Source organism: Schistocerca serialis, chromosome 3 (genome assembly GCF_023864345.2).
Source record: "Schistocerca serialis cubense isolate TAMUIC-IGC-003099 chromosome 3, iqSchSeri2.2, whole genome shotgun sequence".
Lineage (NCBI taxonomy): Eukaryota > Metazoa > Arthropoda > Insecta > Orthoptera > Acrididae > Schistocerca > Schistocerca serialis.
In genome coordinates, this window is record NC_064640.1 from 415,634,512 (window position 1) to 415,659,722 (window position 25,211).

Below are 25,211 nucleotides of genomic sequence, written 5' to 3' on the forward strand. Positions count from 1 at the left end.
CCTAGCAACCACAGTTTAGTGAATAAACAGCCGCCTTTAGTGAATTAGCAGTCTAGTTAAAGGTTGATTAACTCTCTTCAGTAAATTGATTCCTTAGGATGGATAGGATGTGTGACTGCTGTGTACGGACGCAGGAGGAGCTGGCCACTGCTCGCGAACAGCTTAACGTGTTGACAGCCGCGGTCAGCCGTCTTCAGGCTGCTGTCTCGGAGTGTAGCGGCAGTGGGGAGTCTGGTGCGTCGCAAGGTACACCCCAGGTGTTACATGCTTCACCCACTGCCCCTGCTGTCGAGACATCTTCGCGGGTACCGGGCGCGGTTGGGCCACCCTCTCCCCAAGGGGAGTGGCGGGTTCAGCTGCGTTCGCGGCGCACGAGGCGGAGGGTCAATGTGGAGGCTGGCCGTGTGGCATCGCCCGCTCTGCCTGAGAGTGGACATGTGGCTACTCCTTCAGCAAGGTCCGAGCAGGCACACGGGGGGAGGGGTTTATTAGTTATTGGGAGCTCCAACGTTAGGCGGGTAATGGAGCCCCTTAGCGAAATAGCGGGAAGGTCGGGGAAGAAGGCCAGTGTTCACTCTGTCTGCTTGCCGGGGGGTCTCATCCGAGATGTGGGGGAGACCCTACCGGCGGCGATAGAGAGCACTGGGTGCACCCGACTGCAAATTGTTGCTCATGTCAGCACCAATGACTCCTGCCGTCTGGGTTCAGAGGTCATCCTCAGTTCGTACAGGCGGTTGGCGGAATTGGTGAAGGCGGAAAGCCTCGCTCGCGGGGTGGAATCTGAGCTAACTATTTGTAGTATCGTTCCCAGAACCGATCGCGGTCCTCTGGTTTGGAGCCGAGTGGAAGGCTTAAACCAGAGGCTCAGACGATTCTGCGGAGATCTGGGGTGCAAATTTCTCGACGTCCGCTATCGGGTGGAGAAATGTAGGGTCCCCCTGAATAGGTCAGGCGTGCACTACACGCCGGAAGCGGCTACAAGGGTAGCGGAGTACGTGTGGAGTGCACATGGGGGTTTTTTAGGTTAGAGAATCCCCTCCCTAGGCCCGACAAGACGCCTCCTGAGACGCAGCAAGGTAGGAGTAGGCAAAATGCAACAGGGAATAACAATATTAATGTGCTAATAGTAAACTGCAGGAGCGTCTACAGAAAGGTCCCAGAACTGCTCTCATTAATAAACGGTCACAACGCTCATATAGTACTAGGGACAGAAAGTTGGCTGAAACCAGACGTAAATAGTAATGAAATCCTAAACTCAGATTGGAATGTATACCGCAGAGACAGGCTGGACAGTGAAGGGGGAGGCGTGTTTATAGCGATAAGAAGTGCAATAGTATCGAAGGAAATTGACGGAGATCCGAAATGTGAAATGATTTGGGTGAAGGTCACGGTTAAAGCAGGCTCAGACATGGTAATTGGATGTCTCTATAGGCCCCCTGGCTCAGCAGCTGTTGTGGCTGAGCACCTGAAGGATAATTTGGAAAATATTTCGAGTAGATTTCCCCACCATGTTATAGTTCTGGGTGGAGATTTTAATTTGCCAGATACAGACTGGGAGACTCAGACGTTCATAACGGGTGGCAGGGACAAAGAATCCAGTGAAATTTTTTTAAGTGCTTTATCTGAAAACTACCTTGAGCAGTTAAACAGAGAACCGACTCGTGGCGATAACATATTAGACCTTCTGGTGACAAACAGACCCGAACTATTTGAAAAAGTTAACGCAGAACAGGGAATCAGCGATCATAAAGCGGTTACGGCATCGATGATTTCAGCCGTAAATAGGAATATTAAAAAGGGTAGGAAGATTTTTCTGTTTAGAAAAAGTGACAAAAAGCAGATTTCAGTGTACCTGTTGGCTCAACACAAAAGTTTTGTCTCAAGTACAGATAGTGTTGAGGATCAGTGGACAAAGTTCAAAACCGTCGTACATAATGCGTTAAATGAGTATGTGCCAAGCAAGATCGTAAGAGATGGAAAAGAGCCACCGTGGTACAACAACCGAGTTAGAAAACTGCTGCGGAAGCAAAGGGAACTTCACAGCAAACATAAACATAGCCAAAGCCTTGCAGACAAACAAAAATTACACAAAGCGAAATGTAGTGTGAGGAGGGCTATGCGAGAGGCGTTCAATGAATTCGAAAGTAAAGTTCTATGTACTGACTTGGCAGAAAATCCTAAGAAATTTTGGTCTTATGTCAAAGCGGTAGGTGGATCAAAACAAAATGTCGAGACACTCTGTGACCAAAATGGTACTGAAACAGAGGATGACAGACTAAAGGCCGAAATACTAAATGTCTTTTTCCAAAGTTGTTTCACAGAGGAAGATTGCACTGTAGTTCCTTCTCTAGATTGTCGCACAGATTACAAAATGGTAGATATCGAAATAGACGACAGAGGAATAGAGAAACAATTAAAATCGCTCAAAAGAGGAAAGGCCTCTGGACCTGATGGGATACCAGTTCAATTTTACACAGAGTACGCGAAGGAACTTGCCCCCCTTCTTGCAGAGGTATACCGTAGGTCTCTAGAAGAGAGTAGCGTTCCAAAGGATTGGAAAAGGGTACAGGTCATCCCCGTTTTCAAGAAGGGACGTCGAGCAGATGTGCAGAACCATAGACCTATATCTCTAACGTCGATCAGTTGTAGAATTTTGGAACACGTATTGTGTTCGAGTATAATGACTTTTCTGGAGACTAGAAATCTACTCTGTAGGAATCAGCATGGGTTTCGAAAAAGACGGTCATGTGAAACCCAGCTCGCGCTATTCGTCCACGAGACTCAGAGGGCCATAGACACGGGTTCACAGGTAGATGCCGTGTTTCTTGACTTCCGCAAGGCGTTCGATGCAGTTCCCCACAGTCGTTTAATGAACAAAGTAAGAGCATATGGACTATCATACCAATTGTGTGATTGGATTGAGGAGTTCCTAGATAACAGGACGCAGCATGTCATTCTCAATGGAGAGAAGTCTTCCGAAGTAAGAGTGATTTCAGGTGTGCCGCAGGGGAGTGTCATAGGACCGTTGCTATTCACAATATACATAAATGACCTTGTGGATGACATCGGAAGTTCACTGAGGCTTTTTGCAGATGATGCTGTGGTGTATCGAGAGGCTGTAACAATCGAAAATTGTACTGAAATGCAGGAGGATCTGCAGCGAATTGACGCATGGTGCAGGGAATGGCAATTGAATCTCAATGTAGACAAGTGGAATGTGCTGCGAATACGCAGAAAGATAGATCCTTTATCATTTAGCTACAAAATGGCAGGTCAGCAACTGGAAGCAGTTAATACCATAAATTATCTGGGAGTACGCATTAGGACTGATTTAAAATGGAATGATCATATAATGTTGATCGTCGGTAAAGCAGATGCCAGACTGAGATTCATTGGAAGAATCCTAAGGAAATGCAATCCGAAAACAAAGGAAGTAGGTTACAGTACGCTTGTTCGCCCACTGCTTGAATACTGCAGTTATTGTTATTGTTATTGTGATTGTTATTCAAGAAAAAGTGTAGGGGTTTTTAATAGTCTTTCTCACATGCAACATTTCTTATACTTGAACATCACGACCTACACAGTAAATAAAAACTGATTTTTCATATGCAGTTTTTGGGAAATGAATGCAGTAAAAATGTCCTTAGATGGACATGGGATTTTTCTGCTGACCAGATTGAAACCAGTGCCGCCGGTTGCACACCTGTGGTTTACATAATCAAAACAGTGTTATAGTTCCGTTCCTTCTTACTCCACTGGGTGGTTCAGCATTACCACATAAAAAGTGCCTATGGTAATTGTTAAATATGAAACCAAGGGCTATCAGTGTAAGTTGTTTATAAACGATGACGTTTGTGACTGCACAGAGTAAATGTTACGTAGCAAGATCGAACCTTGATTTAAAAAATAAATCACAATCCCTCCGCTGTGTAATCGTTACGCAGTAAGATGGTTTAAAAAAGTCTCTTACACAAATAACTGACGGAATCAATGGGATAATTATTCTTCAATAGGGTAGAAGGGAGAGGCAGGGAAGAAAAGAGGTGTGGGAGAGGTTATAAAATATCCTAGTCGTAAGGATAGCAGTGTAGTAAATTATCCTAATTGAGCAGTATATTATATTGATAACGATCCTTGATAAACTCCCTTATATACCCTCCAGTCAATAGGATAACAGTCCATTCTAACTGGGTAACAAATGGAGGTAACCATCTTGGATAACCTTGTATATAAAGATGGATATCTATTTGAGATTAAAAGCCGGACGTTGTGGCCGAGCGGTTCCAGGCGCTTCAGTCTGTAACCGCGCTGCTGCTACGGTCGAAGGTTCGAATCCTGCCTCGGGCATGGATGTGTGTGATGTCCTTAGGTTAGTTAGGTTTAATTAGTTCTAAGTTCTAGGGGACCGATGACCACAGCAGTTGAGTCCCATAGTGCACAGAGCGATTTGAACCATTTTTTGCTAAAGTCGAAGGTTCGAATCCTGCCTCGGGCATGGATGTGTGTGATGTCCTTAGCTTAGTTAGGTACAAGTAGTTCTAGGTCTAGGAGACTGATGACCTCAGATGTTAAGTCCCATAGTGCTTAGAGCCATTTGAACCATTTGAGATTAATAGACTTCAATACTGTTTGACCGAACACCATGATAGTTTGCACACTTATGTATTTTTTCATCTAGACGTTTTTTATGTTATCCAATAGGTTGTAAATCACCACTAGATGGTGTTGCCGCATGTCAATGTCTATACTATTCAACAGATCGCCATGAAAATCAGTACAAATAGGTATCTGAGCATGGTGAATGTTTTCGCGCTGTCCACTTTGTTGTAACTTGACACTAAATGGCGTTCAGCATATCAACTTTTATAACGTTCAATCGACTGCAAAAATCCTATCGACGCCTCAGTCCTCAAAAATAAAAAATATTGATTGTAGCTTCGATTTGTAATTGGTGACCGAGTTTAAAATGAAATACCATTTTCATTTTGTTGAGTGCTGGACGTCAAAACGAACAAATATTCTTCTTTTGTTTATGGGCGAACGACATTCCATTCTTCTTTTGCTTGCAGATGAAAGAAATTTGTTCCACTACACAACTCAATTATCTTTGGGCACCTCATCTCAGTAGGGCTGCTGAAACATCTAAAGAGCGAGACGCAGTGTCGGCAGTCGGTATGAATCACAGTCTGTACTTCAACAGCTGCTGAAATATGTGAAGAGCGAGCGCATGTCAGGAAACTGACTGGAACGGAGCTTCTACTTCAAGAACTACTGGAACACCCGAAGAGCGTGATGCACGAGTTGGAACCCTACGAGTGCGAGCTCCTACTTCCAGAACTGTTGCAACATCTGAAGAGCGTGACGCACGACGTGAAGCTGAACACTCACGCCAGAGTCGATCAAGAACGAGAATCGATCTCAAGAAAGCGGCGTTAAATTGCGATAAAGACTACGATTACAGAAAGTATCGCGATGTTGTCATTGGTTCAATGAATAATTTGTGCTTTTATTGTTGCGATTAGAAGTTTCAAAAAGAAAAGGCTGGCACGTGCTGCTCCAATAGGAAAGTCAATTGCCCACTACTGGCTGAGCCCCCAGAACCACTTTTAACTTATGTGGCTGGAGTTTTTCAGAAGTCCAAACACTTTCTACAGAATGTTCGAAAATACAGCTCGTGCTTTCAATGACATCGTTTGGAATAACAAATATTGTGAGGTATGGTAACTTCATGCACACGTTCAAAGTTGCCAGATTACATTCCGAAAATCCATGTTTTTCTCATGGTCAGTTGTATGTTGCTTGCTCGAGAGTAAGAACTTCGAAAATGTGTACAAATACACACCAAACCAGAAATCTGAAAATATTGTTTATCTGCTAAGTCTGAGCATTACTTTAAATTATTTTAAGTTGATTCGATTATGTAGCGAATGGAACAGACAAACGTACTGTTCATTGACGTGATTTATTAATAAAAATTTATATAGCTCGTAATCCATTCATAAACAAATTTTTCGTCGCAACAGGCCATGAAAGCCCAACTGACCGACCGGCCGCCGCGTCATCCTCAGCCCACAGGCTTCACTGGATGCGAATATGTAGGGGCATGTGGTCAGCATACCGCTCTCCCGGCCGTTGTCAGTCTTCGTGAACAGAGCCGCTACTTCCCAATCAAGTAGCTCCTCAATTGTCCTCACAAGGGCTGAGTGCATCGCGCTTGCCAACAACACTCGGCAGATCGAACGACCACCCATCCAAGTACTAGCCCAGTCCGTCAGCACTTTGCTTCGGTGATGTGACGGGAACCGGTGTTACCACTACGGCAAGACCGTTGGTCAGCGTCCATTCATACCAACAAAAATAATGGAATTTCATCATTATGAACTATTTTTCATTTGTTTGTATTTTTCTACTAGGAATTATAGATTCTGGATTATGTAGACAGCATCTATTTTTATATATGCAGAGGTAATTAAATATACACCGGCAGGAGAACCTCTATCGGGTTTCTTTAGTAAATTATAGTTATAAGGACGCCATGGTAACCTGATTGGGTGATAAATTATCGTGATAAGGGTAATAAATTGGTAATAAATTTTAGTGATGAGGAGCCTACACAAACACCTTTATTTCGCCATCAGCCGTCAGGATAACACTCCACCATTCATACACAAGGCATTTGGCCTAGAAGGGAAAGGAGGGGAGAACTGAGGGGAAGGGATAGGGAGGTCATAGATCAGCCTGGATCCTTATGACGCAGATGTAGACGGAGTGATAACTGTACACGGTGTCTCATAGCACCCATAATGACATTCCACAGAGGTGACAAAAGTCATGGGATAGCGATACGCACATATACAGATGACGGTAGTACGCAAGCTATAAAATAGCAGTGCATTGGAGGAGTGTCATTTATATTTGGATGAATCATGTGATTATGATCGTACGATGGCTATTAACGATGTTGAACGCGGAATAATACGAGGGTATTTCGGAAAGTAAAGATACACCGTACGCCAGAGGAACAGAAGAGTTTTGGCGAGCAAGTTGGCAACACTGGTGTTAACCTTGAACCGTTAGCTTTCTCCTCGCGGTCGTTCGGCAGTTGAACGTTGCTTCTGGTTGGAGAAGGTCGTGTTTAAAATGGCTGCGCCGATTCAGAATCCCGCCAAATGCGAAGTGCGCTCCGCCATACGTTTTCTTCATGCAGAAGGTCAGCGACCAGCGGATATTCACAAAGAAATTTTTTTCTGTTTATGGGAACATTATGAATCGACAAAATGTAACGAAATGGTGTCGTCATTTCTCTGAAGGTAGGACTGATGTTTATGACGAACAAAGTACAGGTCAGCCATCTGAGATCTCTGAAGCCCTTCTTCGGAGAATGGAGGAAGCAATTCGTGCGAATAGACGTCTCACATTGAAAGAATTGCATCAGATCATACTGGACGTGTCAATGACAACTCTTTATGATGTTGTGACTGTCAAGTTAGGGTACAGGAAATTGTGTGCGCACTGGGTTCCAAAACTGTTAATGGAAGAACACAAAAAGAAAAGGATGGGCTTTGCACTCGACTTCCTGATACACTATACTGTAGCAGGTGATAACTTCCTTGATAACATTGTGACAGGTGACGAGACGTGAGTTTATCACCATACACCTTAATCCAAGCAACAATCAATGCAATGGCGTCATTCGAATTCACCAAAAGCCAAGAAATGCAAAACGTCGATTTCAGCGAAGAAAATCATGGCTTCTGTTTTTTGGGACAGACAAGGCGTTCTTCTGTTGGAATTTATGCCTCCTGGAAAGACAATTAATGCTTCTGCAAATTGCCAGACTTTGGAACGTCTTCGAAGGGCAATTCAAAACAAACACAGGGAAATGCTGACAAGTGGAGTCCGCTTGCTTCGTGACAACGCTCGGCTTCACAAAGCGCTCGTAACCAAAGCACTACTCAAACAATTCAAATGGGACATATTAAACCATCCGCCATACTGCCCGGACCTTGCACCTACCGACTTCCATGTCTTCCATTACCTGAAGTGACATCTTGGTGGAAAATTATTCCACGACAATGAAGAGATCAAAGATGAAGTTGAAATGTGGTTCTGACAACAGGCCGCAACCTTCTGTGACTGTGAGATACAAAAGCTTGTGCATTGACTGCCACTCCTCGGCTCATGACCATATTGGTTGGACCCTAGACGACTCGAAAACCGTGGCCTGGTTGGATTATTCCCGATTTCAGTTGGTAAGAGCTGATGGTAGGGTTCGAGTGCGGCGCAGACGCCAAGAAGTCATGGCTCAAGTTGTCAACAAGGCAAGCTGGTGGTGGCATCATAATGATGTGGGCTGTGTTTACATGGAATGGGCTGTGTCCTCTGGCCCAACTGAACCGATCATTGACTGGAAATGATTACGTTCGGCTATTTGGAGACCAAACAACGATGGAAACCTTATGGCTGACAATGTCCACTGGCACCAGGCCACTATTGTTCGTGGTTGGTTTGAAGAACATTCTGGACAATTCGAGCGAATTGTTTGGCGCCCTGATCATCTGACATGAATCCTATCGAACACACATGGGACATAATCGAGGGGTCAGTTCATGCACAAAATCCTGCACAGCAACACTTTCGCCATTATGGATGTCTATACAGGCAGCATGGCTCAGTATTTCTGCAGGGGTTTTCTAAAGACTTGCGAAGTCCATACCACGTCGAGCTTCCGCACTACGCCGGGCAAAAGGAGGTCCGACCCTATATTAGGAGGTGCCCCACGACTTTTGTTACGGTACTCCGTTATGGATGGAGAAGATAAAGTAGATGTAGATGAAGTGGCACATATAAGTCCTTCAAGTATGGGCATTCCCTGATTATCATTGAGACCCTCAGGAGAACATTGTGTGACAAAATTTTGAGACAAGCGACTTAGAGAACAATGTAATAATCCCAATTCCAAAGCAGAGAGCTGATGACAGTTGTCAGTGTTAACGAACCATCAACGATATACATCATGGTTGCAAAATGGAGCCGGCCGTGGTGGCCAAGCGGTTAAAGGCGCTACAGTCTGGAACCGCGCGACCGCTGCGGTCGCAGGTTCGAGTCCTGCCTTGGGCGTGGATGTGTGTGATGTCCTTAGGTTAGTTAGGTTTAATTAGTTCTAAGTTCTAGGCGACTGATGACCTTAGAAGTTCAGTCGCATAGTGCTCAGAGCCATTTGAACCATTTTTTGCAAAATGGAAGAATGGAAAAATTAGTAGAATCCGAACCTGGGGAAGTTCAGTTTGGGTCCCAGTGTAATGTAAGACCATGCGAGGCAATAGTGATCGTACGACTTTTTTAGAATATAGTCTAGCGTGTAGATGAAGCTTTTGACGAAGCTGACTGGAATACACTATTTCAAATTCTACAGATTGAAGGGACGAAATAATAGAGAACGAAAAGTTATATATAGCTTGTACAGAAGCCAGACTGCAGCTATAAGAGTCGAAGAACATGAAAGGAAGAAGCAGTTGAGATGTGAATGACGCAGGGATGTAGTCTATCCCCGATGTTAGGCCAAAGAAAGTGAAGAAAAAATTTAGAAACATAATTACATTTCAGGAATTAGGAAAAAATTGAGGTTTCCAGATAAAACAGTAATTCTGTCGTAGACTGCAAAGTACCTGGTAGATCCGTCGAACCGAATGTACAATGTTCTGAGAAGAAGTTATAAAATAGGCCTTGCACAGAGGTGCGCAGTAAGATAGAGCAAGAAGGGAATAGAAACTTTCAGAAGAGTACTGAAGATTAAATGGGTACATCAGACAACTAATGCGAAGGTACTGAATCGAATTGAAGAGAGGAGCCGGCCGCTGTGGCCGAGCGGTTCGAATCCTGCCTCGGGCATGGATGTTTGTGGTGTCCTTAGATTAATTAGGTTTAAGTAGTTCTAAGTCTAGGGGACTGATGACCTCAGATGTTAAGACCCTTAGTGCTTAGAGCCATTAGAGCCATTGAAGACAGGACAAGAAAAAGGGGGGGGGGGGGAGAGAACTGTTGGATTGGTGGATAGATCACATCTAGAGGCATGAAGGAATCGTTAGTTTGGTAATGGAGGGAAGTTTGTGTGTGTGTGTGTGTGTGTGTGTGTGTGTGTGTGTGTGTGTGTGTGTGTGTGTGTGTGTGTGTGTGTGTGTGTGTGTGTGTGTGTATGTGAGTGAGAGAGAGAGAGAGAGAGGGGGGGGGGGGATGGGGGAGTAAAATTTCCACTAAGGCTTGACTCCCACTGCAAGCAGGCTGAAATTGATGTAGGTGACAGTAATTGTGCGTTGGTGTAGGTGCTTGTAGAACAGAGACAAGCGTGGAGAACTGCATCAAACGAGTCTTCAAAATGAAGTCTGGAACAAGAATAACATTCTATGGAGAACCTCCTCAATTATTATGTTATCAGATTAATGATAGTTTGTCTAGTTTCTAGTCGCTATTTTACAATCAATGACTTTTTAAGGTTCTTCTTCTGTCTTCTGCAATACAGCTGAGATTCCAGGACAGTTTGTCATCTGCAGTTTTCGTCGTTTCCACATCGTCAAAACTGTGTTCTAACCACATACTTTACCACTGTTTCCGATGCTTGCAACTCCTCCATCTTGTTTATTTACACATGAGAATGTCTGTTTTCTGCACCTGTGACTGAGTGATTGAAAGGCCAGTATAATCAAACAATTCCGGTCGCCTGGACTCCTGGACACAGGATACGAGTCATGGTCCCTCTGCTCTTCGATAATGTTACTGGTTTCTGATGTCCGGGCTTGATGATTGAGAGTGATAGACGAAGCCACTTCTCCTGCGTGGAAAACGTAGAAGGATATACATGTTCGTTCTCGTACACAGGCGTGAAGTTCTGCGCAGTTTTTCCGGTTTCTATAAGTGAGTGTTAAGGCTTAGCCAGCGCGCGGGTGATTAATCGAAGCAGGTTTTCTGTTAAAGTGTGCGGCTAGTAACTGGAGGTTGTGTTTGACAAGACACGGACTTGTCGGGGGTTAATAAACGCTAATAAACTGCATTTGTTCCCATAGAAACGTATGGTGCTGCGTATTTGGGTCAGTTATGACCTATGTAGCTTTGAATAGTACCTTTGTTTTACCTTAGATAAATTACACGCAACCATTGGAGATTAAGATCACCGCACAAGATGTTAGTCTTACATATCAAGGGAGAAAATGATAAAAAAATAATGCAAAGTAATCGAGTTGGGAGTGGATTGTGTGTAGTATTGCCCAGGGTTCGATCTTGGGACCCATTCTTTTTGTGTGTGTGTTAATGACTTTTCGTCAGTAACATTACCAGATGCTGAGGGTATTTTCTCAGATGATATAAACATTATGGTAAATAGTATGTCGAGTTGAGTTTCAGAAATTACCATTAATGAAATTTTGATGGGGATTAATAACTGCCCACTCCCTTAAAAGAGCACACTGATCGCTTTGGAGCGCTGTGGGTGGTGCAAAACTAGTACCAGGTGATCTTGTGACGCTCCACCACTAACCTAAGTCATGGCTGTGAAGTGCAATATATGTGTCAGTCGGTTGTATGGAATCAACGCAGTAGAATGGATCAACATGAAGTCGTGGCAGAATGGCAGAAAGGGTCTATCGTGTCTGGACATTGCCCATTATCACACAGTGCATGAAGATACTCGATTTGTTGGTATATAACGCGGACTGTCCGCCTTGTATATAAGGAATGGCGTGCCACTATCAGTCATGCAAAACAGCGTGACAACAATGCTCGTGAAATGAACCTAACCGACATTATGCGGGGACTAGTATGACGCCTTGTCAGTTACATCCATTTTCCAACCAGGATACAATTGTTGTTGTCAGTGAATGCAGGTCTATATCAACCAGTTTCCGAGCGAATATTGCAATGGGCATTTGGAGTGGAGTACCTGGTAAAAGGCGATTGCTCACAGTGCCACGTAAAGCTGCATGCCTCGAATGGGCCAAACAGCACAAAAACTGGACAGTAACTGATTGGAGGCATATACTGCGGTCCGAAATGTCGCTCTTCTCTCTTTTCTTCTCAAATGATGTAAGGCGTAAAGTTTACCAAAGACCAAATGAGTCATTTAACCTGCAGTGTTTGGAGTGTGTGGCTCATACCGGAGGTGGTTCTATGTTCTTTGGAGGGGTGTTTCTCGTACCATGGATTGGACCCACTCATACAGGTTGCCATGAACATAAACCAAGATAATAACTACAACACTGTTGGAGACCAAGTGTTGCCCTTTCGTCTACATCTCCATTGTAGGCATCCTGTACACAACCAAGACGAGAAGATCCCTCTTCACCAGGCTGCACGAATATGTTGCTGGTTGTAAGGTGGCGTGGTCTCCTGACCTTCATTTCTTACATATTCCGACCTCACCATCGTATTCTGCGTATCAAGACGTTTCATTCGAGCCCAAACTCAATAGGGTAGAGTCAATTTTACATATTTCCGTTTAACCGATATGCAAATCCCATAAATAAATCGCAAGTGCGCACCGAGATTAAAAAGTCGAGACTGGCGTACACAAACATTCAAGACACGATAGCCACAGGAGTTTTTGTTTGGCGGAGGCAACCAGCCCAGTAGAAAGTCCGTAGGAGCTGTGCCAGCCAGCCAACCACCCACAGACCAAAACAGTTTTTGCCAGAGAAAAGGGATAATGGCCTTTGTGTTCACCTTAAAAGCAAAACCCCCTGTATTGTTTGGGAGAGCTCCAGCATATGCATATTTTTGGCGGACCTAGTGCGCAGTTTCAGAGTTCTCACAAGTGGACAGTAAACGCCTAACGCAGGTGCTATATATTTCCAGATTGGTTGGCTTAGCCATTCTCCCGTTTGTAAGAGTAACGCTGATTAGTGGAATATTTCTGATGCAATGAGCCGGAGGAGTGAGGGAAAGACAGCGGATGATATATCCTTTCGCTTTTTGCGTGGAGGGAGGTCGTTCGGGTGACGCTCTTGCAGCGGGAACATGTAGCGGGAGCGAGTGCGCTCGCGCGTGTACGCGGAGAGCGAGGAACAAAGTCTCTACTCAGTACTGCACTGAGAGAGCACCTCTGTCGCTAGCGAATCGGAGTGATATTCTATATTGAGTCGCTCGCGATTAAGCGTTTGTGCACTGTGTTGGCCGTGACACTTAATGTGCAATGTGAACACAGACAGAGTATTAGTTAGCGCCTGCGAGTGAACATTCAGCAGCATTGCAGTGGACTAGTTATCTGACTAGTGCACCAAGCCAATAGTTAGACTAGGGGCACATAGGAGTCCTTGACTTCATCAAGGCACAGTGAGAGTTCGATTGGCGAAGGTCAATCCAGATAGAAAGAGATAGTTTTGTTATTTTTCAGTGGCGAGCGACGCAGTCGTCGCAGCTCACAGTATTGTGCGCTACAACGTAGGCGATCCCCATCTTTCCTCCATTACAAATAACATACTTCATTCACGTCACTCCATTACATTTCTCACGCAACAGCCTCTACCGTACTTAGAAAAATTCAGACGGATAATTATTCAAGTTGAGTAGGCGCGGCTCTCAGCCATTCTGCCGAGTAAATAGCATTCTTAAAGAAAAAGGATAAAAGAGCTTTCTCTCACTTTGTATATAAATGTCATTAACAGGATTCCTATCCATAATAGGTTACCTCCTATTCCGAAAAGAACCTGGAAGTTTGTGTCTCAGTTTATAAATAAAAGTTTCACTTGATTTTCTTAAATTTTGCAGTAAATAATATTTTCCGTTTGTTTAATTTTTTTCTTACACTAACTAGCAAGTACCCAAGTATCCCACTAGTTATGTAAGAAAATAGAATATTTTTGTGTCTTTTCCTTACAGCGGACGACTCCAGAATATATTTATTGCTGAAAGTTTTTTAGGCATTTCTTTTTGGTTGGTTAGGAGCGTCCTTCTGACTACTGTAGTAGTGTGGGGTGGAAATTACTTCTTGCAGGAGCCGAAGGGTACTTGTCAAATCAATCGGTTGCGCAACTCGTCAACATAACACCCACACACTTACATGGTTTCACGAACATTCAGGCATCTTATATTACCACGACTACCATATAGGACATTTTTGCGACTGTTTAGAGCATCGACTAAGACGTAGCAATCAACATTCTCTCAGTTCGGTGTCCTTTCATCTACAGCTAAACGACAAGTATTCTGTGAACAACCAAGACGAGAAGAACCTTTTTCACTGGCCTGCACGAATACGTTCTTGGTTTCACAAAAGGAAACGGAAGATTGGGCTTAACGTCCAGTCGACGTCGAGGTCATTAGAGGCAGAGCATAAGCTCTGATTGTGTCAAGGATGGGGAAGGAAATCGTCCGTGCCCTTTCACAGAAATCATCCTTGCATTTGTCTGGAGCGATTTAGGGAAATAACGAAAAATCTAAATCTGTCCCGCCAAATGCAAGTCAAGTATGCTAACCACTGCGTCACCTCGCTCGGTAGCTGCTGATTTCACGAATATTCAGGAATCTTATACTATCACGACTACCACACAGGAAAATTCTCTGCATTTGTTTAGAACATCGAGTGGGACGTAGCAGTCAACATTCCCTCATTAGGGTGCCCTTTAGTATACATCTCCATGACAGGTATCCTGTGGACAAACAAGACGAGAAGAGCCCTCTTCACTGGGCTGCACAAATACGTTTCTGGTTTCAGGGGCGAGTATTAGAGTGATATATGCTGGGAAAGACTAATTTTATATCCGGAGTGCTTTGTGTTGACTCTTAGCTGTGTAAGTAGTCCAGTCCACTTATCGGATTTCGCAATCTTCTCAGTGCAGTTTCAATGTCATATTATATTTATCACTGACGTTGAACTAATGACAATTTGAACCTTGTCTCTCCGGTCAAAGCAGGGCTTGAGACCGACGTTAAGACAGTATCAAAAGTGCAGCAGTACCGAGAAGTGAACCGGTTTCGCCTGTAACTGGTTCTTTGTGAATCATAGGTGCCATACGTTGAGTAGTTCGTCTCGCTGTGAGCGCGTGTATTCCGGCCGCGGACGCGCATGACTTCTTGCGATGTGACTGCCTGTCCGAGGATGAGTCAAAGGAAAGTTTCAACATTGCGTTACAACTCAAGTAACTACAGAAACTGTATGAAATAACTGTAGTATACCTTCCTTCTTCTGTGGTATGTAGCAATGTTTACTATACCCACTAGATGACAAACCTCATATATGAAGGCAAATAAATAAATAATTAAGAAAATAATACAATGTCACCTCGCTGGGTGTGGTTTGAACTGTTGTTCTCCACGGCTACGTCCTGCGGCCTTTACTTTGTCTTGTGTGTGTCAATGGCTTTTCATCAGTAACATTACCAGATGCTTAAACTGATTTGCTTGCAGATAATACAAAGATTGCAATTAACAGCAAATCAAGCAATAAAATAGCAATTTTAGAAGTATCTGTTAATGAAATCTTCATGGACATTAATAAATTGCTTTAGAGGGTTCATTGTCGTTAAACTTTAAATAAAACACGAGATACTGTTAGCTACATGCAAGAGATATCAGTCTAGCATGCATAAAATACGAAGACATACAGGTACGAAAAGTCGACGGGATTATATCCACTCAATTAAACGTGATGATTAGTTCAGCTGAGAGCAGCGTACAATGAAACCAGCTGAGAGCAACGTACAATGAAACTACTGGAATTCCCAAACAAATATTGGTGTGCAATGCAAAAGTTGCTGGACACATGTGATAATAGCTTGCATACTTTGCTTACTTTGACCCAACTCCCCAGACATGAACACTATTGAGCATATCTAGGATGCCTTGCAATGTGCTGTTCATAAGAGATCTCGACCCCCTCGTATTGGTACGGATTTATGGACAGTCCTGCAGGATTCATGATTTTCTCCAGCACCACTTCTGACATTAGTCGAGTCCGTGTCACGTCGTGTTGCGGCACTTCCGCGTGCTCGCGGGGGACCTACACGATATTAGGTAAGTGTGCCAGTTTTTTGTCGCTATTCTACAGATAAACGATAAATAGCGAACACATAGATACTTTAAGGTATATTGTAGGTGCGAATTCTCCATACGGATTTACAAAATCGCATCTTTTCGTACTGCACATCTAAGGTTACAATGCGTTATTAATATACCCTGGGTGATAAAAAGTGTTATGGAGCATTACATTTACATGGCTACTCTACAACTCACACTTAAGTGCCAGGCAGAGGGTTCATCGAACCTCCTTCACAATAAATAAATGTAAATGTCGTGTGACTAGGGCCTTTAGTCGGGTAGTCCGTTCGCCTTTCGATTTGACGCCACTTCTGCGACTTGCGCGTCGATGGGGATGAAATGATGATGATGATTAGGACAACACAACACCCAGTCCCTCATTTCATTGTGATGATCGTTTCTACCCATGTAAGTCAGCGTCAACAAAATATTTTCGCATTCAAAGGAGAAAGCTGGTGATTGAAATTTCGTGAGAAGATCCCTCCGCAACGAGAAACGCCTTTGTTTTAATTATGTCCACCCAAATCCTTTTTCATGTCTATGACACTGAGCGAGGTAGCACCATGGTTAGCACACTGGACTCGCATTCGGGAAGGCGACGGTGCAGTCCGCGTCCCGTCATCCAGATGTAGGTTTTCCGTGATTTCCCTAAATCACTTAAGGAAAATGCCGGGATGGTTCCTTTGAAAGGGCAAGGCCGAATTCCTTTTTTGTCCTTCCCCACTTTGAGTTTATTCTCCGTCTTTAATGATTTCGCTGCCGACGGGTCGTGAAACACTAATTTCCTCCTCCTCCTCCTCCTCCTCTTCCTCCCTGTCCGTGACACTCTCTCCCCTATTTCTTGATAACACAAAATGTACTGCCCTCCTTTGAACTTTCTCGACTAATACAGGATCGGTCAACCCTTTGCCTTTATGATGGGTTGAGCTCTTCTGAAGACACTTTTGGCGAGAGGTGTGAATGTCTTTGGAGGGATAGCAGTCCATTCTTCAAGAGCCGGAACCGCAGAAGGTAGTTTGTTCGTCGCAGAGGTTTGGAGTGAAGTCGACGTTCTGCCTCATCCCAAAACTTCAGTTCGGGACTATGGACAGGTGAGTTAATTTTAGGAACATTATTATCCACAAACTGTAGCTTCACAAATGCTGCTTTATGACAGGGTGCACTGTCATGCTCATACAATCTTCATACTGTTCCTCTACTGTGTACAGAACCCAATGCTGTTAAATGACTTCACATCCTATTGCATTTTGCATTTTCTTAACAGCAATTAGGTGACCATACTCCAGCCACGAAAAATAACCTCATACCTTAACACCACCTCTTCTGTACTTCCCCCTCGATGTGATGGCGGGTAACGTTCTCCAGGCATTCGCCAAACCCAAACCATTCCATCGGATTGCCTCATGGTTTAGGGCGATTTATCCTAGAAAACAACTCGTTTCCAGTCACCCATTGCCCAGAGTTACCGCTCCTCACACCGCCTATGCGTCTCTTGGCACTAACTACGCAAATGGTTCAAATGGCTCTGAGCACAATGGGACTTAACATCTGAGGTCATCAGTCCCCTAGAACTTAGAGCTACTTAAACCTAACTAACCTAAGGACATCACACACATCCATGCCGGAGGCAGGATTCGAACCTGCTACCGTACTAACTACACAGATGTGCAGCTTATGACGAGCTGCTCGACCATCGTACCCCTTCCTTTCTAACCCACTACGCGCAGTCATTGTGCTAGCTGGACTGCAGTTAGCACTTTCGAACTGATGAGTGATGCCCTCTGCGGATTTCAAGCGTGTTTTACAATCACCGTCCGCAGTGCTCGACAGTCCCTCGCCGTCAGCCTGGCGTTGGTTAGCTGGGGCTGTTCCTTCGCGTTTCCACTTCAGAATCACATCACCAATAGTCGACTACGGTAGACCTAGAACGGTTGAGATGTTGATGATGATGTTGACGGGCGCTCAACTGTGCGGTTGTCGGCACCCGTACAAATTCCCAGTCTTTACACAGTCCACTCTCGCAACTTCCACGGATGACGATGAAATGATGCGGACAACACAAACACCCAGTCCCCGAGCGGAGAAAGTACCCGACCCGGCCGGGAATCGAACCCGGTAACCCGTGTCCAGAGGCAGCAAAGATCAGACGACGAGCTGCGGATAGGGGGTTGAGATGTGCCTGATGAACTTGTTACTCAGGTGACGCCTAATGACTAGTCCACATTCCATGTCTCTGAGCTCTCCCGACCAACCTTCCTGCAAGTACTGCTTCTCTACTGATTCGCCTTCTGTAGTTACGACGGAAGAGGGGGGGGGGGGGGGGGGAGAGCCGATATTAATACCTTCAATACCTTCAGCTGCTGACGGGGACAGGTGAAACTGTGTGCCCCTCCAGCGACCTACCAAGGCCTCATTGCTTCCATGCCACGACGCGTCGCCGCAGTTATCCTTGGTAAAGGTGACGTACTCGTTACTAGGTAGGTGGCCATAATGTTCTGGCTGATCAGTCTACATATAACACAACTACATCTTCGAAAATGATTATCCAAAAAACTAAAGAATTAATTGTTTTGCTTTGCACAAACTGGAATATTCTATGTTTTATTTCTTATTACTAACTTATTTCTAAATTCCATGTACATATTACTTGTAGCATCGTTGCAGTCGTGTGATCTGCTACTATGCCGTATGTGTACATGTATCTGACGATACACGTGTGTTCATTCATCATCTGTTTCCATATCAACGTTTGAATCTCTGTTGTCCCGTGTATCATGTTGTGGTGTACGGTTTGTGTTTGGTCATGATCTTGTATACGATCGTTGCTGTTTATGAGCCTCGTGCAGTACTCTTGATATTTCATCAGTGATCCGGTTAAGCTTGCTCCATTTATCTAGATCTCTTAAAACTTGCTCTATGTCTTCGATTTCTGTCGTCGGTAGTATTCATACTTGCCATTTTTGGAATTGGTATTAATACAAGCAGCGGTTCGTCTTTTGTGTATGCTGCGGGACCCGGTCGACCCGAATGTGGCGGACTGAGTAGGCACGATTTCCATTTGGTGAAAGTCCCCGCAGACTAGTGGAACAGAGCTCGCGTGGGACTGTCCCAGTGGGTGTGCGTGGGCGGACCCGGCGCTGCCTGACAGCCAGCACCCACTGGGCTCTAAAGTAAAGATGCGGCTCCAGCCGAGGCAATCACGCTTTCCACGCCTACACCTTGCAACCAGCTGGTGCTGGAAAACAATGAAGACTATGCAAACCGAGCAAAATACCTGGCCGTGACGAATTCAAATTGTGTATGTAAAACTGAATGCACTGCGGAATTAGCTCCTTTCCTAGCCCATATTTATTAAGAATCTCTTGCACGGAAGATTGGACTGTGTGACTGGGAAACGAGGACAGAGTCACTCCTGTTTACAAAGAAAGGGGTACAGGTCGGATGCACAGAATTACAGACTAATATTGTTGGCGATTGTCTCTTGCAGGATTCCAGAGGATATACTAAGCTTCAGCACTACGACTTCCTTGGAAGAAAGTAAGTTTCTCTGAAGAATCAGAACAGATTCAAAACAGCCTTACGTGTGAATCATAGCTTTCTTTGTTCATTCACGATATCTTGCTATCAGCAGAAGCAGGTGGATAGGTAGATTCCGTCTTCCTAGATTGCCAAACAGTGTTCTGACACTGTGCCACATCACAGATTACTCACCTACATACGATCGTACGGAGTATGTTCTCAGATATGTTACTGCATAAGAGAACTTAGTTCGTTATAGAGGACTGCGAATGCTAAACATAAACAAAATTAAAATCGGAATAATTCCAAGGAAGGGTAATAATACCCCTAACCTACCAATAGACAGAACCATTTTGTCAGATAGTGTCAGCAGTATCATCAGATTGTTCTCTGATGATACTGATATCCACAGGAAGGTATTGTCGTTGGACGATCGTATGCAAATGCAGAAAGGTTCGGATAAAATTTCGACTTGCTGTAGCAAATGACAGCTCTCTTTAAATGTGGTAAATGGAAAGTCTAAAAATTATTAAAGTAGACTATAGAAGCAGAAGGATAATTAAAGAACAATACTAATAACGAACAGCGGTAGTAAAGATAAGAAATACATAAAAATAAGGTAGATTTCTTAAAGGCACTACACTAAGATGCAATTTGTCCCCATCTCCATCCAACATCTACAATGAGCATGCAATAAGCGAGTGCAAAGGATTGCTGTGATAGCTCCAGAGGAATGAAATCTCCAAAATGTCTTAGACGTTATGGACAGATTACTAAGGGATGAGTACGAAATGGAAATAAACTCAAAAAAAGACAGAAATACTTGTGTGCTTCAAGCAATCTGGTGAAATGAACATTAAAATTAGAGAAAATAAAATACAACAAGATCACACAAATAACTGTGGAAATAAAATAACTAAAAACAGAAGAAAAAAAGGAGATATGAAAGAAGTATTGCTCAACCAAAAGCTACGTTCGTGAATAAAAGAAAAATGTTTCGTTTCAACAATGTAAATGTGGAGTGAGGAAATTGTGTTTAAGAGGTGCATTTCGAACATCGTACTTCATGGTCTTGAAACACGGACAATAGGAGAAAAACGAAACGAAATCTCTTGAAGCATTTGAGGCTTGGTGCTGGAGACGGCTGTTAAAGATAAAGTAGACAGATAAAGCCACTAACAGGAAATCCTGCAAAGAACTGGCGACGGAAGGTCATTTAGAGGAACAGTGGAGCGAAGAAAACACGAGTGGACTGGTCACATAATACTGCTTAACAAGCTCCTTGAAAATGTTCGCCGGCCCCCGTGGCAGAGCAGTTCTAGGCTCTTCAGCCCGGAACCGCGCGACCGCTACGGTCGCAGGTTCGAATCCTGCCTCGGGCGTGGATGTGTGTGATGTCCTTAGGTTAGTTATGTTTAAGTAGTTCTAAGTTCTAGGGGACTGATGACTTCAGATTTTAAGCCCCATAGTGCTCAGAGCCATTTGAACCATTTATTTGAAAATGTTCTGTAAGGAACATTGCAAGTAAAGTAGCCCTAGGAAGACCGCGACTGGTACTAATAAAACAAGCTACATGCAATGTAAGTTTTATAGGAAATGTATTCGCAGTTGCGAATATGAACCAGTTTCGGCTGTATGTAAGGATGACGGCAATAAAAATTCGTGCTAGACCGGGACTCTAACCTGGACTTCCCGCTTTACGCGAGAGGTCGCCTTAACCGCTTCGGCTATCCGTGCACGATTCACAGCCAGACACAAACTTCCACATGTCGTCATCCTTGTCACAACCTGCACTCGTACGTTACGTGTATGAAGGACATATTTATTGAGAGTCGGAGGCCTGGTATCGGCGAATAAATACGAAATAGCAGTGCCTGTGTTATTAAGAAGTACAATGGGATGTTCCAGAGCCACTGCGAATAGAAACAGATGAAGAGCTGCTAACCAGTCGAAAGATTGATCGTGATAAAGAAGACAGGTATTTAGTCTTATTTTATTAGGCGGTTATGGCACCCTCCACCATAATCATGGCAGTGGAATGGTTTGTATCTGCCAATCGGTTGTATGGAATCAGCATAGTAAAAGTGCGTCAACACGGAGACGTGACAGAATGACAGAAAGAAAGGTGTTGTGTTAGTATACGTCCAAGACCACATTGGTAATGAAATTGCCCGGTTTGTTGGTGTAGCAGCACAGACTATAAATTGTGTCTACAATAAAAGGTGTAGCACTCGCAGCCATATAAAACAGCGTAAGAACGGTGGTCGTAAAAGTATCCTACCAAAGGTATAGGAGACGAACGTAAATGAAAAATGGTTTTATACCCGAGGGGAATTGTGGCTGCAGATCCACCTCGAGGAGCGAACATGGAGCAATAAACTTCATGCAGTGGACATTGCAGTTTGATACCTGGCCAACAACCACTGCTCACAACGGCACACAAATCTGCACGTCATCAATGGGCCAAAAAACACAGAAACTGGACAGTATTATACAAAGTTGAGATTTTGCCTGTTTTACGTGATGCAAGATGTTGAGTGCCCCGACGGCTCACTGACACGCTTAATACGCAGGATGTGTAGCGTGTAGTTCATGCTGGATGAGGTTATATGATGTCCTGGGCGTGGCGTGCTATTTGTACCATAACTAGGTCCTACTCGTTCAGGTTACCGTGAACATGAACCAGGACGTTTAGTTCAACATTCTCGGTTACCAAGCGTTATTCTTTCTTTTGCAACTTTATAATCATGGGAAGTCAGGATTGCCTGTTATGCAAACAACTATTATTTTTATGTCCAAAAGTATTTGAGCAACCTTCTGCCATCATCAGTGGATATTTTTATTGCACTCTCATTTTCCAGAGTCAGGTAATGTAAGACAGTGTTTTCATTATTCTGTGGGTTGGCTTTCTTATCTTCGTGACACCTGCCGTCATCTGCGTGTAAGTTTCAACTTCTGAGTGTGATTCAGTAAAATCATGTGTCCTGTTTACGTGGGTTTTTCTCCAACAAAAAATGGTTCAAATGGCTCTGAGCGCTATGGGACTCAACTGCTGTGGTCATAAGTCCCCTAGAACTTAGAACTACTTAAACCTAACTAACCTAAGGACATCACACACATCCATGCCCGAGGCAGGATTCGAACCTGCGTCCGTAGCGGTCGTGCGGTTCCAGACTGTAGCGCCTTTAACCGCTCGGTCACTCCGGCCGGCCTTTTTCTCCAACAGATGAAGACAGTGTGGACGGAGCAAGTTCGTACCACCCACTCCTCCTATGCCACTCCTGACATCAATATTTTTTTCTGTAATTTATCAAGTTTTATAAAGATAATTTCATATTAAAGCCTAATTTTGTCAGAATCAGTTATTTAAGAGATAGCTTTTTCCAAAAACATCATATTTCAAAAGTCATTTCTGATCAAAATTTTCGTCTTTCAGAATGTTTCATTTTTAACTAGTGCTTATCTCCGAAGTGTACTTGTCTAACATTGTAGCCCAATTTTTTATGATTACAAAATGCCTTCTTTCATACAGAGTACATGTTAGTTTGCTAATTATTTTATCTACAAAACTACGTATTTTGGCCATTTTTGGCAGGGACTGGGAATCCCCGCGGAAGTACATACACAGTATTCACAAAACAGTCCGTATAACTTTTTCAACTTTTCGTTTACCCAGCCTATAATTAAATTAGATTACTCCTCGGCTCATTGTAAATCCAACACCATAAATTTTGCCTTTTTGCCGTTATAAATCAAACTGTAATAATGAAATGTAGTACTTTCATTTCGATAACTTTATAGTATTGTGAACAGCTAAATGGATTTTTCTTCATGTTGTGTCTTCATCAGGCCTGTGTAGAGAAAGCGAACTGAAAATTAATAGTCACCGTCAAGTATTTCGCTGGAAATATATGTTGAGTTTTGGTGAAAATACGACTACCTTACGCAATCTGATCATCGTTACAACACGTGAATCAATAAATGTGAAAAATTGACAAGTTCAATAATGCAGAGTTGCGTCACTAGCCCAAAAGTACCGCAAGATGGCGGGCATCAGAAGCGTAGCTACCGAAGGCCAGCAATCACAGTTGAGACACGTTACAACAAGTGCCACGAAAATAACTAAGGCAAGCTACAGAATAATGAAAATGCGGACTTATAGTACATAAATATCTGGAGAATGAGACTGCAATAGCAATATCCACGGAAGAGGACACAAAGGTACTCGCATATTTTCAATTGCTTCCCTTTTACAGCAACTTGGCTTATGAAAAAAATGGCTCTGAGCACTATGGGACTTAATTTCTGAGGTCATCAGTCCCCTAGAACTTACAACTACTTAAACCTAACTAACCTAAGGACATCACACACATCCATGCCCGAGGCAGGATTCGAACCTGCGACCGTAGCGGTCGCGTGGTTCCAGACTGTAGCGCCTAGAACCGCTCGGCCACCACGGCCGGCTTGACTTATCACTTCCGCGACACTTTCGTATGGTATGTTGTCCTGTTACTATCCTAGCAATGCGTCTTTGAATTGGTTCGCTGTCTGTTGTTGCTTGATAAGGAATCCCAACGCTGGAATAGCACTGGTCGCACTAGAATCGCGCATGAAACTTTCTTTTACAGATAGGGTGACCAACTCCCCCGTATTTCCCGTGATCTCCCGTATTACATCAATATTTTTTTTAATACTCTCGGCTCCCTTATTGACCGCCTGTTTTCCCGCATATTTCGCCAGTGATCACTGTCGCACATATTAATCCCACGAAGTGCTATCGATAGTTCCAAGTTTCATGCCTGACAGCCCTCAAAAAGTTTTCGTGTAATAATCGATACTATTGTTCATAAATATTCTCTTTTCTGTTCGTATTTCTATGGAAAGAAGACGATTTGGCTCAAGGGAATGCGAGTAGTGTGGAAAGAATGACGTAGCCTACGCGCGGTTACTTGTTTCTCGGTCTGTACTGGCAAACCATGGATGCCGCTCGCCTCCTACCTATCAGAAGAAAAAAAAAAAAAAAAAAAAAAAAAACGCAGAAGTAACAAGGACCCGTGAAAGAGGATTACAGAGACGCGAATGTTTAAACAGGCTCATTACGTTATTTAGTTCTCAATTGACTCACTCAACACAACATTTCGCAATGCTTTTTTCTCTTATGGACAATAACATGCATTGTTAACAGACCAATAATGCATGTTTCGGCGGTTTACAAGGCCATGATTAGTACACTACTGGCCATTAAAATTGCTACACCACGAAGAGGAGAAATGCGTACCATCACGTTTCCGACTTCGATAAAGGTCGGATTGTAGCCTATCGCGATTGCGGTTTATCGCATCGCGACATTGCTGCTCGCGTTTGTCGAGATCCAATGACTGTTAGCAGAATATGGAATCGGTGGGTTCAGGAGGGTAATACGGAACGCCGTGCTGGATCCCAACGGCCTCGTATAACTAGCAGTCGAGATGACAGGCATCTTATCCGCATGGCTGTAACGGATCGCGCAGCCACGTCTCGGTCCCTGTGTCAACAGATGGGGACGTTTTCAAGACAACAACCATCTGCACGATCAGTTCGACGACGTTTGCAGCAGAATGGACTATCAGCTCGGAGACCATGGCTGCGGTTACCCTTGACGCTGCATCACAGACAGGAGCGCCTGCGAT